Here is a 13,473-nt window from a genome sequence, read left to right as displayed (position 1 = left end):
AACATGACACAGGATGTCTCTTGATGGCAGTGTTTTGTCAGGGTGCAGTAATATGAGAAGGCTTCCTTGGAGTTTCTTTACAGGCAAGGAGTTGTACTAGAGAACAGCTGAACTCTGAATTTACCACACAAAACTCCCTTTTACAATTCCCCTAATATCTCACCATTGGCTTGGCAGTGAGACAAGCAGAAAGATTTTAAGTGCAGTTTCAAAACACGATGGAAAGAGAAAGCTGGTGATTTACTCTGTCACTTGACTGACAGCTTCCCAGGTGACAAACGTGGCAGCTCCTGTGGATACAAAAATGCTGTTAGCACGGAATTTTCCTGCTTCCTTCTAAGCCGTGAGATACTTTTCTCTCTCATGGAAGATAGTAGTACAGTTTTATAAACAATGAACACCTGCAACCTTGCAGAGCTTTGTTTATGGTACAGTAGAAAAATATTTTGACAATGGATGTTTAGGATTTTAGCCAATCAACTCAGGGGGCGGCTGATCCTTTGTCCAAATTAGACTATGAAGAAAAAAGTCTATAAAAGAGTTTGTAAAATAATTAAATAGATCAATCTTGCTGCTCAATTCCTGCCTGCTGGATCTTCTCTCCTCTCCTCCCTACGGCTGTGGGATACAGTAATAAGCTCCCACAGCCAGACAACCCTGCAAAGTGTGATTCATAATGGGATGGTTGTTGATCCTTGTGCTGAACAGTTCAGAGGAAAACAAATATCTGTGAAAGGCAATATTTATCTATTAGTCTCATAAAATACTGTGCATTACTGATTTCCATAAAAATCAGATCTCAGAGATGCAGTGAAATACTGACTTCATTCATTATTCAGGTCTCCTCACTTTTTCACAATAATAACTAGTCTGTGAAATATTCTGAGGAGTGACAAGCCATTTTAAATTCTGAAATTCTAAAAACCCAAAGAGATGTCTATTGAAGGTGAAGCTGTAAGAGTTGGAAGGAGGGATATATATGGGTAAAGCTCCTACTGTAACAGTCTCAGAAGTTTACAAGGTGGGAAAAAACCCCAACCAGCTCAGCTGGAACACAGGCTTGTTTCTCTCATGTTCTTGAGTTGATTTTTATCATCTGAGAATCTGACCAACAGTTCTTCATGGTTCTTGAATACCCCTCTCCATTCTGGACATTCCCATCTTCCATGCACTAGACCTTTCCATGATTGTGCCTTAGGGCATTGTAACCATATGGTCCATCTCCTGATGAAAGGGCACATGCCCCAGTTACCCACAATAATGTTCCCCAATGGCATTAGCCTTCAAGGACACAGTAATTAAGAACTCATTGAAGCAACAAACATCAATCATCTTCTCAACACACATATGCCAGTAATAAATGTGGAACAGTTACAGATACAGGAAACTTCCTGTGGAGAATATACAAAAATACTCGAGGTTCTGTCTGTTTCTCTGTTACCAAAACAAGACAAACATCCTCTCTGCTGGTTGAAGAAGGTGGTAGCACAGTCAATATGAGTAATTTGAGAAGTTCCTCCAATTTTAAATGAGGTCAGGCTTTGTTGGAGTGCTATGAATAAATTTCTACCATGGGCAAGAAAGTTTACCTAAGTATTGCACTATTCTATACAAATTGGTAGCCAAAACTCTATGATGTATTTACACTATATTTATGTATTTGCTGTACCTACCAAAGGGTGCACAGCCTGCAAACGTTCTCTCCTCCAGTCATTATCCTGCTTGGCTCTATGTGGTGCTGCACCAACACACACTGAGAAAGCCTTTTCCCCAAACAATATGTGGAGTGACCAGAGACTGATGCCCAAAGCTAACAAACGAGCAGGATTCACACCAGGGCTGTCTCCTCACAGACTCTCAGGCTCCATGACTCAGGACAAATCAAAGCCTCTTGCTAAGTCAAACAGTTTGTTATCACAGTCCTATTCACACAGGCTGGCACAAGCTCCAAGGAATCACCCTTTTTGATACACCTTTTCTGCTTTGTGCATTCCCTTTCCAAATCCTTCCTAGCCCTGGTGGTTCAGACTGAGCCACCAGGTTCACACTGTCGGCCCAAAACACTCATCAGCACTTGCGCAGCTCCCTATCAACACTGCCATGGTTATACTGTTATTCCAACTTAAACTTCCTAGCAGCTTATCATAACCAAGTTGGAAAACAAGCCTGGGATCCAGGGTACACATCCACCCAAACAGGCTGCTCTGTCTCATGGCCTGTTCCCCAGCTGATGCTGGAATCAACTGGGTGTTTACAGCAACAGCCTGGGTAAAAAGGTGAGCCAAATAGCAGATCTGGCAAATTAAATCCTAATTAACAAGGCCTCTCAGGGGCCTAATTAACCTTGCCTAGATTTCTGTAGATTCAGAAAACATAACAATTGACAGTTTCTTTTCTATTTCTCATCTGCAGCTGTTAGAGGAAGGACAGTTTTACTCTACTTTAACCAGTGCCAAAACTGGTTTGGGTTCTGCAAGGAAAGAAATGATCCCCCTGTTCCACTGAGCTTAGGATGAACCTCAGCAGCCTCTTGTTGGCATGTAATCGCTCAACAGAAGCTGCATTTCTCTGCATCCCCATCCTAGACAGGGCCTCTGTGTCCCTGACTGAAAGAAGGTCAAATAGTCCATATCTCATCTTAATTTTTAATCGCAATTTCATGCTGTTTTTTCAGCTGCTGGAGGCAGTGTAGCACAAATCCCTCAGGAGTAATTCCTAGATACTCTCTTGCAGACTGGCCTACTTTTTCTTCCTGTTCAGTTACAAATTGCTTCTCTGAGCCCAGATGTGTGACAGTGCTGGCAAAGCCTGCCTCCACCCAAACAAATACATTCTACACTGCAGCATGTTAAAAAACAAACAAACAAACCAACCACATTTTGATTCTTCTCCAGTTTCTAAAAACAGACAGGATAATCAAGATCTTATTTTAGCTCTATGAGCCCAGTTGAATATGATGGTTTAATTTTAAACATTTCTGTTGCCTCTGATGCAGGACAGTGCCACGGTCCCCCTGTGGCACTTCTGTGACACTCTGACACCAGCTCACAGCCCGACCAGGAAAACCTGGGGGGGGGACACCTGAGTGAACAGGATAGAGACCACGTAGTTTTGTGGGGACTTTGGACACGGCAAGAGCTGGGAGTGACATGAGAGACGAAGGACATGAGAAAGGTGTCCTGGAGCTTTCATAACTGGGAAAAGTATTGGGCAATTTCATGAACTCTCTGGGACACTTTGGTGACAATTCTTGAGGCTACTGAAATCATGTATTTGAACCCTGAAATACTGTCTCAGCACAGCAACAGCTGTGTGACAGAAATGACTCCTGTAGGATTTCATCTGTGGATGAATGTTTTTATTTTAGTGGGAAAATTTCTAGCAGTACATGCAGCTATTGTTTTGAAGAACGAAAGAAGCTACCTTCAAAAAACTACACTGCTCTCAGATTCATCAGAGAAGTTAAACGGCAGAAAAGAAGCAGCCAGATCCTTTTTATTTGCTTGTGCAGTGAGGGATTTTGCTGGTTTTATCAGCTAGAACATCCCTCTGTGGTTGACTTTTTCTTTACAGTTCCATAATAATCTGGAATCTTGGCTTTATCAACCAGCTTTTACATGTTTACGTAAAACTTTCTTCTTCTGAAAAAAACCAACAACCAAACCCACAAACAAACAAAAAGAAAACAACCAATTTAAACCAATATTATTTACTTAAAAAAAATTCCTATATTTCAATTTCACAGCCTTATCACTGTAAATATTCCAAGAAGAAGAAAGACAATTATGAATTGTCCCACAATCTTCCATAAATGCAGCAGAAATTTCCCCAAGCAGCAAGGAGAAAAGATACAAAGTAGAATAAGAAAAAAAAAAAAAAAAAAAAAAAAAAATCAAGAAAGAGGGTGCCAGTGTCAATTTATGAACTGGAGGGCAAAGATTTCCTTGTCACACAAATGTCAAGAAACCCAGTGAATGCTGTGTGCCCTGCCCTCATACAGCTACTTTTGTTACAGATATTTTGGTATTCCCAAAAGCCATGTATCAGAGCCAGGACTTGTCCACCACCCTCTCACCCAGCAGTTGCATTTCTTTCACAGGAGCTCAGAGCAAGGCGAGTGCTGTCATAATATTTCTTTGCTTTTCTTGCTAAGAATGCTGTACTCAAGACACACCACAACTTAAGGTGGACAGATTTTCAGTACACCAAACAAAAGGCAAAAGGCACTAAACCACAAAGCCATACTTACCTGAAGGATTAAATCCATAGGGATGTGACTTTCTCAATAAAAGGGATCAACTTTTAGCTTTCAGTCATTTCACAGCTTCTACCTAAAGACTGTGCCACAGCCTAAATTGGTTTATCCAAGGATGGGAGGAATATTTTGCCATGGCAACTGACAATTTCAGAAAAAACACCCCCAAAACTGTGCTCTGTCAGAAAATCAGCAGATTAAAAGGTTGAAGATAATGCCTCAGAAGGAAAAACTAAGGTTGAGACAGAAAACGTCTATTAAACAGTGGTTCTGCCAAAGAGAGAGGTGACAGGCTTCAAAATGGTAAAGCTTTGAATGCTATGCAAAACTCTACCTAGGCCACAGAACAGAAATACTAAAAAAAAGAGACACAGATAACAGTAAGTGTACAAAATTACTTTCCTATGGATGCCTGGAAGGATGCTCCAGTTGGAACTTCATCTCTGTTGCCAAGTCACAGCAGTGAGGTCTGAACCAGGCAGTCACACTTCCCCCTGTCTCAAACCACCCAGCCAAATATAGCCCTATGAAACAGTAAATTTTGATAAGACCCTGTGGGGAGTAATCAATCTTTGGCCCCTCACTGATTCATGTTTCTATTACAGGAGATCGGTGGTTCATCTGCAAGAGCAGGTGCTTAAAACTTAAACCAGCTAACTGGCAGAATTTGTACAAAAGCACTGACACAAATTCAGCCCAGATGCTGGATTCTCACAGGGCACTATCTGAATCAACACTTTGCACTGGGAGACTCCATTCTGAGGGCTGTAGCTTTTCTACCAGGTCACCCCCCAGCCCTGCTGGCCTCAGACACTGGGAGTGCATTTGGGGTGTTGTGGCAAGAATTGGGTGGGAAAACATTTCTCCAGCATGCAGGCTCTAAGATCTCAGAGTATTTTGTTGCCCAACAAAGGATGAGAAAGTAAAAAGCTCAGATTTCTTTCTAAAGAAAACCCAAAACACATTTTGAGAAAGAGAACTATTTTTGACCAGGCCAGAGTGTTTCACTTCTTTTGAGTTATTTTACGTGTGTTTTATACCACAACTGAGCAAAAATGAGTCAGGGAAAAAGTAATTTCCCATTTAAAAATGTCAGTGTGTGATGTTCCACCAAATCAAAAATTCAAGCTGGTTTCAAAAAAGAAAATAATCCTCAATCTCTTTTATGGCTGTGTTTGGAGAAGTTGGCACTTATTTTGTTGAAAGGTGCCTGCCTTGCTCCGAGTGCAGAACTGCTCATTCTCAGTACAGCAGTTCTTCAGGGCAGCATTTCAGAATCAGCTTGAGCAGCCAGAGAGGCAGGTTATTTATATGCAGGTGTTTTGACCAAGGACAGTTATTTTTGCTTGTATGCACAAACATAAAAAATAAAATTCAGAATATCACCAGGTGAAAGCAGGCAATTTCCATGTAAATGAATCCCAAACAGGGGCACACTGTGTTCTTCATTGCTCTTGGTAATTGCTCACTGGGGGTTTCTCAGCAGTTGCAGTTAATGTTGCTTTTTGATGCTTGAAAAAAAATAAGAAAAATGAATTGCTGAGTGTTGCCTGTAGAGGTTACAATAAACTTCTCACTGGTGCAGACAGTGCACTGCCTGTGTGAAATCCTGCCTAGGAACAGGCACATTTTCCTCTCTATAACTGCATGGCTATACATTAACAAGCTTTTCTCCCACCTTACCCCTCCAGCGAGGGATTCAGACAACAATGTCGGGAACAACCCCAGGTGTTGATCTAACACTTGCCAGGGTCTAAGAAGTGTTCTACTGATTTCAGCAGGGTCTGGGATCAGTCCTTAGTCTGGACCTCACAAAAGGCCAGCTCTGGAGATGCTGAACAGAATTATTTCTCAGGGGATGCAGCAGAAGCTGAGGGGAAGGAAAATCTGGCAGATTTAGGAGCAACAGATATAACACAGACTTCTAGATGTACAGGTCCCATGGTGGCACCAGGACACAGGAGCCCCCCAGCAGCTTGGCAAGGGGAGCAATATGCAAACATGCACTGTGTGCATGATCTTAGGGTGGCAGAAACACCTCAGGTCTCAAGCACAGGGAGGGGAATCTTCACACACAGACACTGAGCATCTGCAGGGCTGAAAACACAATGGGAGCCAACAGTGACTGAGAGCGTGTGGGTGGTGGGGAAAACTGGAGGCTGATAAGAAACAGGGGGGGAAAAAAGCTTCAGTTTGATGTATTTAATACTGCTTGTCCTTACCACACAGACTGGCTTCTTCTCTTGGCCATTGGTTGAAAAGGTATTTCCATCTTAACCACATCTTATGTGCTTTTTCTGTTAAGATAGGAGTGTCTCTGCTAATGCTGCCGCAGAAGGTGGAAGGAAAGACGTATTTCACATTAACACAAAGGCAACACCTGCATTTGATGTTAGGAAAAACAGTACCAAGAAAACCCTTCTAACAAATGAGGTCAATTATTCTGCCCAAGAACACTGGTAACTCGATGGTAAACGTGGAGTCATTGCTTCAAAACACTGAATATATGAGATGAAAATTAAAGATATTCTGGTTATAGACTCTCCTGCTACGTTCTTCCACAGCCTAGTGAAAAACCCATTTGGATCACAGTGTTTTTGCAGTGCAGAAGGTCCCCTCTGCTCTGCCACAGGTGTCAGCAGATATCCTCAAGCAGCTAATGGGGAAAAAAACCTTTTTTCAGAAGCTGGTGAGGGACTCCTAATTGCTACTGAAAATATTTTCAAAGCAGCAGATCAGCCAGCAGTCCCAGCTCCATCCCAGAGGCAAACACAATTTATTTGTCATGTTTCAACAATTTTTCTGCTGTTCATACAGTGTAATTAATCACTTGGCAGGCAGGGGAACACACAGAGGACTGAAAAGGCAGCTCATTCTTTGATATGCAGCGATCATCCTGTACTTTGGTAAGAGACAAATTCCCTCTTATTTAGAGATGGGAACAGGAAAGAAAAGGTACGTGGCAACTCAATACAGCAACAATCGATAAGAAACAAACAGCTTGGATTAAAACAAGGACCCTGCCGTTATTGTACCTTACATCATGCTCTTCCACTGGGTTTGCATGTATGGCTTTTGGCCATTGATTCCAGATGAAAAGGCAACAACTCACAGGTAAAAATAGTCTGTCCCTTCACAAGGAGCACTCAAAGTGCCCTGCTAGCTGATGGTGAGAGGCTCTAAGATCTGTCACTCAACCCCCCCTTCTGTTATCTATTGGGGTGATCTAGATTCAGGCTCCCTTCAAATTTGAGCAGCCAAAATACACCAGGTGAAGAGTTCACAAAGGAGCTCCTGTTCTGATTCCCTTTTCCCTAAACTTAGGTGCTCAGACAGAAGAGCACCTAGACCAACACCACTGCTTCTCAAGGCCTGCAATGCAAATCTTGGCCAGGGAGCTGCAGATGCAGCCAGCCTAATTCCCTCTGAGTCCTGTGGCTAGTGCTCTCAGCTGGCTGGGTGCCTGGGAAGGCCCGGAGCCAGCCATTTGGAAATGTGAGACATAGGCACTCTGCTTTGTTTGAGCTGGCTGAATCAGGGTCTGGGTTTTCACACACGTACTTCAGCTGTGGATTTTGTGTTGGTTACCATCTCCAAAAGGCCATCCAAGGGCTCTGAAGTGCTACCAGATGCCCGCCACAAAGCAAACTGGACTAGGGAGACTTTTGTCTCCCTTCAAACTGAAGGCAAAACAAGAGTTGAGGCCATAGCAGCAAACACTGGGAAAGGAATTTGGGATTGATAAATTTGACTTCTGGCAAATTCAGAGTATTTCTATTATCTCCCTAAAGACTGTGAGAGACAGAAATTATACTAATAAACAGCACTCGACTGAAGCAGTGCCTCAAATGGAGCACATTCAGACTTTAACCAAATCAACAGACTCAACTCACAGACGGAACAGGTTTATTTGTAGGTCCAAAAGCTGAAGGGCTCTAGAATTGCTATCTCCGAACTGCAATCCCATCCTCCTAAATTTCTGTGGACCAGCTGTCTCTGATCCAAAGACACTCTGCAGCCTGAATCAATGCTGATGGAAGTCAGTGGGACATCCTGTAGTAACCAAGTTACGCTCTTTATGTCCTGCATATCACATCTTAACAGCTCCAAGGCAGAGCTCTCCATTTGCCTGTGATGTCACACACACAGCCTCTCAATATAGGCCATTAGGAACCTTCCATGGAATAGCCTTTACATTTTGAATTGCATACACAATGGGATTTTTTTCCTGCTTTTTTTTTTTTTTGCAAAGTTATCAGACATTAAAAGCTTGTCAGTTTTTGCTCTTTGTTTACACTGAAGGAAAACCAAAAGTAAAATCAGACCATTTAGAAAATGTCAAATGAAATGCCCCAAGCTCCTGGTATCAGGGGGTTTTATATATCCCTTTGAATTAATTGCCAGTTGGTTGTAATTAAAGGTTGGAGGCTTGGCAGTTTCTTCTTCCCCATTTGACTCAACATATACAAACAGATAGATCAGTTCAGCACCTCACGGTGGCTCCTGCCACTTCATCCCACATCCTGAAATTACCTTCACCTCTTCAGTTTGCTGCCTTTGGGCTTCAGAAAGCTAGAATACAGGGAGGGAGCTCTTGGGAAGGGAAGAAAAAGTGAAAGCAGAGGACAGGGGAAATAACTTGTGACAAGGATAAATCTCCCTTTCAAGTCATCGTGTGAATGCAGAGACAGCATAACAATGAACCCTCTCAGTACCTGCCTTCGTGTAAGCACAGCCCCTTGGGTGGAATAAAAAAGATGCATTCCCTTTTAAAATATCTATTTGTACCATCACAGCAGTTGCGTCCTTCTGCTGAGTGCACCTGAGAATCAGACAGATACTGGGGTGAAAATCAGATTAGACAGGCATCTACCATTTGTGCCAATGGGAGCTGCCCATAAACTTGGTAACAGCACCAGGAATTCCCACTCATTAAGGTCTGGGAGATGCAAGGACAGCTCATATGTTTTCCGTATGTGCTTCCTTGGGAACGGGGAACAAAGGTCATGAATGGTGATAATCTCAAATCCACTTGAACCCCAGTTCTCCTCTGCTTCATCAGATTGAAAACTCCAACTTCCCGCCACAGCAGAGGATCCTTAAGGCAGGAGCAGAGGCTGTTCACGCCTTTTCCTAGTCTTTAGCTGACATCTAGCGAACAGTTTCCAAACTGCACCTGGAGGACCTGCAGATGGGAGATGGAACTAGCCCCTCTGGAGGACAGCGGTGCCACGACAGCTCTGGCTGGACACTCCACGTCCTGGCCTGGACAGGTGGGGAAGGACCTGGTTCTGCTCCCAGGTTGTACAAATCCTGCACTGGTTCCATCAAAGTGGGCAAACACTGCTGCAGGACCCCACTGCAGTGGTACTACCCCCCGCAGGGACCATCCAGGAGGCTGGTGGACATCAGGAGTGACCAGCAAGGCTTCCACCACAGCAGTGTCACATCAGCTCTTTCTGAACAGGGAGGGTCACCCTCTGCCCCCTCCCTCTCCCAGAGGCACAAATCCAGCACTCAAATGGGAAACTCATCAGCTGCTACCAGGATTAGCAACTGCCATTCCCACCCTCAGGCTCTCCTGGAGGATAGATGGCAGAAGAGGTGCAGTTTGCAGAGTTTTGCAGTTTGTCTTCAAGAGCTCTCCCCAGCACATCTTTGGGTGACAGCAGATGTGAAATCCCTGAGGAATACAGACCCAACTGTCACCTACATTTGGAGTGTCAGAACCAGCCTGCAATGTCTGCGTAGCAACAGGGGAACATGGAGTGTGTGCAGAGCCTGTTCATTTTATAACCTCTATCAGCTACTGCAAACCAAGGAGTTTGGTTTATGGCATCTGTTAAGGTAACCAAGCAACAGTATGGTGGGTATCTGTGGCATCACTTACAAAAACTGGGGGTTTAGAAACAAACAGAGTGGTGATGGACACTGAGGTGCAGGAAATGTCTCTATGTTTTCGTAAGGACAGTGGAAACCATTCTGTGTAACAGCACGGAGTGGCATTACACCAGTTCACCACCACACTTATCACATCCTTCCTCAATACATGAGAATTGTCCTCACACTTCACCACCTGTGAAGGTAAAATGCTTTTCCTGTTGATTTCAGTATCATTTGCAGTCTCATAACACCACTGACACACAGTCCTCCTCTGAATGTACAATGCTAACTGCACCTTTAATCTTCAGAATTTACATGGGCGGAGGTGATTAAAACCAAAGTAAAGCAAAGGAGGGACAAAGAGATGCCAGAAGGAAAACTTAGCACTGTTCTGCTTCTTAGACTGCACAGACCCTGGCAAATTAAGGATACAAATGAGAACCCTTAATGGTTTAAAAATATGCTACACCCACCAGCCAAAATACTATCAAAGGTTTCCAACGGTGTATTGTTTCAGCTTCCCAACAGCTGTTAGAGTCCCTGTTTATTATCTGCAGAAGGTCCCTGAGGACTTGTTCACCTACAAAGTTTGACTGATTTAATTAGATACAAATCAGTGTTTTCCACTTGTGAGGTGCCAGCGAGCTTGCACAGGGATCTCCCTTGCAGGCAGGCGAATACTGAGGATTGTAAGAGGAACACTACCTAAATGCTGTATACTCTCCCACCAGTCAACCCGTGTTAAATGCAGCTAAAACAGTATAAATGGCTTGCTAACAGCCATGAATCTAGGAAGGAAGGGTCAATAGGCCAAGTAAAACAACAGCATTTACAATGATCCAACTACACATCACTCCAGAGGCTTCCTCAGTCTACTAACATGAGACAGAATTAGTGCTTCTCTTACCTGGTAATAGTAATCAACATATTGTGGCTCGTAGTGTTGGGGCTCAGAGTTTTCAGGAGACAGGACATCTTTTAGTAACTCTTCACAGCCTGGCAAAGAGAAACAAGAGGAAATGGTCAGGCCAAGAGTTTAACTTCCATTACAGGGACAATGGAGGAAGAAACACTGGTTTGTAGCCAATCTGTATGCACAAAACCTTGGAAGGCAGCTTTGGGATTTATTTAAATAGGTATAACAAAACTCTGTCTTCAGAGTTCTGCCCAGCACACATTCAACATGGGGAACTTGGTAAGTCCAATTATCTCAGCTTGGCTTGTTAAACTATCCTGTGGGATACAAACCCACCTCTAACCAAAGCCAGACTCTGGAGTCAAACACTGGATTTGCAGGCGTGGCATGAGCTAGTGACAACTACACATTAGTGTCAGTGGAGCTGCTTCTAATTTTCTCTGGTCAAAATGACAAAGGAGCAATACCTAAGTGTCACAAATCCCCCTTCAAAAAGAGCTCTGTCACAGAGTGTTTGGTGTTTGGCAAGCAAATATCTATGCGTTGCAACCAGATATTTTAAGCTTCTGTGTTTGCTTTTGTTATCAACCACGTTAAGAGCTGGAAAAATCAATGTCTGTGTTTCCCTCAGTCCTTCTCTCATCTGAAAAGATGAGACAAATACAGAAGCACTGAAATCACCAAATGCCTCGTTCTCCATTAATTACCAGTGACTGCACTTGGCAGGGTGAGCTACAGAAGGCAGTAATGTCAGGCCAGGTTATTTTAGAACACCCAGATCACAGTCCTGGGCCCAGACTGTGTGAAACCTTCTCAGCATGTGTTGTGCACTATCCTACTTGGAAGCTGCAATTGCTCAGCAGTTATTCCTCCCTTCCATCCCAGCACTAATGCAATATATTTGGCTGTGACATTACACATGGATACCAATCACAAAGCAGGCGAGCCAGAGAAAAGAGGGTGATGGAAGGAAGTGTGAACTGAACAAGTTTATACTATTAGCTGATCTTCTCTTCTGGTTTTACATAAAGGAATAACATCTGTAGGGATGAAGACATGTTGTGGTTATGGAGAGGAGTCCCTTGCAAAGGAAAGAAGTACTTTAAAAACCAGAAAAAATGACCAGATGGAGGAAGCCTAATAGGGGGGATCACTGTGTTGTCCCTGTCTGCCACACACAGGCACATGTTGAGGCAGCACCTGCTGAATGAAGACATCATTAAGATCTCAGAAGTGTCACATGGACAAAGGCAGCAAGACATTTTTCCTTTTTCAGCTTCTTCAGCAAAGTGAGATTCTCAGGTGGTACTGAACAGAGGATAAATGAAGCTGTTAAATGCCCACTTTGCTGGAGAAGTTAACGGGCAAGAATGTGTGGTAGGGTCACTTCCCAAAGAGGAGTTTATCTGGCACTAGCAATCAAAAATGTAATCTACTGGTTGCTACAGGAAAGATATTAAACTTGTTTGCCTGGAGAGAGCATCTTTTTACAGAACCTGCCCTGCCTGTGACTGTCACATTTCCCACCCAGCCATAATCCTTTTCTTCCGCTTGGTTTTAGCATAAAGTGCTCCGTGCTTGCCTAAGGTTATTCTCTAGTCCTCTCACAGAGGAAAATTCAATCTGTTGTTTGTATCTTTTGACATTAATAACCAAAGCTTATTGCTCATCAAACTGCCTTGTGCCAGCACCCACTGTGAGACTCATCACAGGTATGAACGGCTTTGCTAAAAGGTCTCTGCATGAGATGGAGCACCTATTCATTAAAGTGAGTTACCTCCAGCAAAAAAGGAAAATAAATACCAAGTGTTACACAGTAATGGATGCAGATTAGCGTAATGCAGGGAGTATGTTTACAGTGTTCTAAAATTTCTCAACAACCATATTTTCAACCATAATTTCAAGCTTTACTTTCCTAATGCAGTTGTACTAATAACAGTGCTTCCTGTCCCAATTTTCTTTTTTCCTTTTTAGTGGGGAAAAGTCACAAAAGCTGTGGGTCTTCAAAAAAGGATTTAACTACCCAAAACAAGGGCGTGAGAAATGTTTCTACCTTGCCTCCTTTCAAAAGGCCAGCCAGACTGGTCTGTTAGAGCTAGAGTTACAAACAGCTCCCAGATCTCCAGGGTCTGAAATGTAGTCTTCTGTGTCCTCTCTTTGCTGGTTCATTTCTTACCTAAGATTACTCCTTATCACATTCTTTCATTTCCCTTGTCCATTACAGAGAACCACTTCCTGATAGCTCTTGGCCTGCCATTTTCTCAGTAAAAGCACTGGGGAGAAAAGCACTGCCTCCTTTGCATCCAACTGACTCAGTGCAGCCCTCACCACGTCTTCACGAGAGCCACCTGACCCAGGCTTTTGTGGCCTGATCCAGAACCTGACCAAGCACTTGACCCATTTCCAGAACATCAGCAGG

At 43.4% G+C, this 13,473-nt stretch overlaps 1 protein-coding gene across 1 annotated transcript in view; it reads right to left on the bottom strand.

Annotated features, from left to right (window-relative positions):
* Nucleotides 1-13,473, bottom strand: part of RAB11FIP4 (RAB11 family interacting protein 4) — an 84,775-nt gene that overhangs the window by 62,729 nt on the left and 8,573 nt on the right. Inside the window, exon 2 of the mRNA XM_017739147.1 lies at nucleotides 11,046-11,134. The gene's annotated coding sequence lies outside the window, so the exon portion shown is untranslated. The remainder of the gene's footprint in view (nucleotides 1-11,045; nucleotides 11,135-13,473) is intronic.

This window comes from Corvus brachyrhynchos, unplaced genomic scaffold (genome assembly GCF_000691975.1).
Source record: "Corvus brachyrhynchos isolate BGI_N302 unplaced genomic scaffold, ASM69197v1 scaffold407, whole genome shotgun sequence".
Classification (NCBI taxonomy): domain Eukaryota; kingdom Metazoa; phylum Chordata; class Aves; order Passeriformes; family Corvidae; genus Corvus; species Corvus brachyrhynchos.
This window is presented reverse-complemented; position numbering and strand designations above follow the sequence as displayed.